The sequence below is a fragment of the Dendrobates tinctorius genome, unplaced genomic scaffold, assembly GCF_039654945.1.
Source record: "Dendrobates tinctorius isolate UK_male_01 unplaced genomic scaffold, ASM3965494v1 ptg000249l, whole genome shotgun sequence".
In the NCBI taxonomy this organism is placed as follows: domain Eukaryota; kingdom Metazoa; phylum Chordata; class Amphibia; order Anura; family Dendrobatidae; genus Dendrobates; species Dendrobates tinctorius.
Window position 1 is genome coordinate 361177 of NW_027361916.1, and position 3824 is coordinate 365000.

The following is a 3824-nucleotide window of genomic DNA, read 5'->3' on the forward strand; positions in this document are numbered from 1 at the left end:
ACCAACCAACATCAGCTGACGAGCCTAAAATAAACTGCCAGCAAGAGACATTATCTCTTGCTGGACCAGAGGAAAAAAAACATTTAAATACTAGCAGACCCAGAGCTGCCAGAAATCACTTAAGAATTTGGAGCATCTCCAACTCCCAGGCAGTCTTTAAAATAAGGTTTCTATTGTCTCTTCCAAATGCCTGAAATCTAAACTTACTAGCTGTTTGGTGATGTGCGGTGGGAAGAAGAATAGTCAAGTAGCTGGGTCACAACCGGGAGGGCAGAGAAAATACAAGATCAGAAGACACAAGTGTAGCCACTAAGTGGGCCAGGGTGACAATAGGAAACAAATACACCAGCCAGCAGATGAGCACAGAGGCCTGAACCAGAGGAGAACAGCGCTGTATCTAGCTGCTTCCAGCAATATGCTTCGAGCTTTAGTGGGGTGTGATGCTTTCAAATTGCCTGAAGTAAAGAGTAGATTACTTTGTGTGGACAGCAGATACACCCATGCTGTCAGACTGGATGGTTCTACATGTCCCAGGCACCTTAATCTTAGTGGCTAGACAGAGCCTGCACTGACCATAGCTTTTGGTTCCGACGTCTCCTACATCACCTGCGCCAGCTCCTGCGTGAATAAGATGGTGCCTGATGACAGAAGCAGTCGTCGAAGGAGCAAGTCCCAGAGAAAATGGGACACACCATTTGCAGAAGCCCTGCTATGACACAATGTCAGAACAGCAAAACAATTGAAATTATTATTATTTATATAGCACCATTGGTTCCATGGAGCTGTACATGAGAAGGGGTCACATACAAATTACAGATATCACAGGAAACAAACTTACAACTTATAACAATCAGTAGATTTGGTTTCCAGTACCATCTCTATGCTGATGACACCCAATTATATGCTTCTTCTCCTGACATCACGCCAGCCTTTCTAGAAAACAACGGCGATTGTCTAAACGCTTTGTCTAACATCATGTCCTCACTATATCTGAAACTGAACCTGTCAAAGACTGAACTCCTGGTGTTTCCTCCCTCTACTAATGTACCTATACCCGACATTGCCATTTCTGTGTGTGGTTCCACTATTACTCCCTAGCAACAGGCCCGCTGTCTTGGGGTCATACTTGACTCCGAGCTTTCCTTTGCCCCCAAAATTCAATCACTGGCTCGCTCTTGTCATCTGCACCTCAAAAACATTTCTAGAATTCGACCTTTTCTTACTTTTGACTCTGCAAAAACTCTTACTGTTTCTCTTATTCATTCTCGTCTCGACTATTGTAACTCTCTTCTAATCGGTCTCCCTCTTCCCAAACTCTCCCCTCTCCAATCTGTCTTGAATGCTGCAGCCAGGATCATACTCCTCACCAATCATTACACCGATGCCCCTACCTTGTGCCAGTCATTACACTGGCTACCCATCCACTCCAGAATTCAGTATAAACTTATTACCCTCACCCACAAAGCCCTCCATGGCTCAGCACCACCCTAAATCTCCTCCCTTGTTTCAGTATACCACTCTACCTGCGCCCTCCGCTCTGCTGATGACCTGAGGTTAGCATCCTCAATAATCAGAACCTCCCACTCTCATCTCCAAGACTATACACGTGCTGCGCAAATTCTTTGGAATGCACTTCCCAGGTCAATACGATTAGTCCCCAATCCCCACAATTTTAAGCGTGCCCTGAAAACGCATTTATTCAGACTGGCCTATCGCCTCAACACATTAATCTAATCTATCCCTGTGTGGCACAGCCAAAAGTTTTACCATAACCAGGTTCCCCGCATCATGTTCCCACATGCTTTATGCATCCATTAACAGTGTCAGTACTGTTACACACTTAATATTATGGCTGGTCCATACAATCAGGGCAACTGTTACCACCCACCTTTCGTGTCTCCCCTTTTCCTCATAGACTGTAAGCTTGCGAGCAGGGCCCTCATTCCTCCTGGTATTTGTTATGATCTATGTGATTATTGTTATGCTGTAATGTCTATTGTCCCCTCCGAAATGTAAAGTGCTGCGGAATATGTCGGCGCTACAGAAATAAAATGTATTATTATTATTATTATTATTAATGACAGACATTCTACATGATGGTGGGGAAGGAAACAGTAGGTTGGGGGGTTGCAGCAGTTCCGGTGTTGGTTGAGGCGATATCTCCGGTAGTGGTGATGGGGTAGCAGGGTCTTTGCAGGCTGTAAGCTTTCTTGAAGAGGTGGGTTTTCAGGTTCCGTCTGAAGGATCCGAATGTGGTTGATAGTCGGACATGTTGGGGCGAAGAATTCCAGAGGATGGGGGATATTCGGGAGAAGTCTTGGAGGCGGTTGGATGAGGAGCGAATAACTGTGGAGGAGAGGAGGTCTTGGGAGGACCGGAGATTACGTGAGGGAAGGTATCGGGAGATTAGCTCAGAGGCATATAGGGGAGACAGGTTGTAGTTGGTCTTGTAGGTCAGTATTAGTAATTTGAACTGGATACACTGAGGGAATGAGCCAGTGAAGAGATTTGCAGAGGGGAGAAGCGGAGAAGTAGCGAGGAGAGAGATGAATTAGTCAGGCCGCAGAGTTAAGGATGGACTGGAGAGGTGCAAGGGTGTTAGCAGGGAGGCCACAGCAAAGGATGTTGCAGTAATCGTGGCAGGAGATGATGAGTAGATTGAGGGTTGAGAAAAGGACGGATTCTGGAAATATTTTTGAGCTGGAGGCGACAGGAGGTAGAAAGAGCTTGGATGTGCAGTTTGAAGGACAGGGCAAAGTCAAGGGTTACTCCGAGGCAGCAGACTTCCGGTACAGGGAAAAGTGTGATGTCATTAATTGTGATAGATAGGTCGTGTAAGGAAGATCTGTGAGATGGAGGGAAGATGATGAGCTCAGATTTGTCAACATTAAGCTTGAGGAAGCAAGAGGAGGATATGACTGATAGACACTCCGGGATTCTGGGCAGCAGAGGTAGATTTGAGTGTCATCCCCATAAAGTGACTATTTTGTAAATTATAACCCACAGTGAATTAATCTATAGGAGTAGTGACTATTTTGATTCCACAGGAATTTTCCAGAAATTAGCAAGCAGTGGATGTTTGAGAGTGAAAATTGCATACTTGAAATTTTATTACTCAACTTATAGTTCCCAGAATGAGCTTAAGGAAATACACCGTAAATTAAGTTGGTTCTTCCCACTATAGTAATGCCAAATACATGGATGCTAAATGTGGTTTGCACACACTGCAAGGTTCTGAAACGAGATTTGACTTTGGGAGAGCCGGTATTGCTGAATTGGTTTATGGAAGCCATGTTGGTTTTCAATAGCCTTTGAGCCACAACTAACGTGGAAACCACTGTTTTTCTACTGAAAGATGATGGACCTGAGTAGGGACTTGTTTTTCTGAGATGAGTAGAAATTTTTATTGCCATAATTTTCACGATGGCTTTGTATTCCATATTTGGGAGGCCGAATGGACAAACAGTTGATCACCACGTTCTAATAGTTAATTCTACAAGGTTTTATATTAGACTGTGAAAGTTATTGTTTTAGTGAATAATTCTATATTATTACATAGCTTGCCATTTTTACAGTTTAGGTAGAAATGTTCAAAATTATAAATTTCAGGGATATTTTATTCAAAAGTAATAATTGGTTTTCTGCTTGGCAGATGACTGTACCAGGAGATCAGAGGGACAGCTGACATCTTCAATTTTTAAGTCAGATGATTTTGAGATCCTACAGGATACAATTGAAGTGAATGCCAATATTCCAGATATATCATCATCCCTTCTCAGCAAAGATCTGTCATCTGATCCTTTGAAACAGATTAAGTCTTCAGA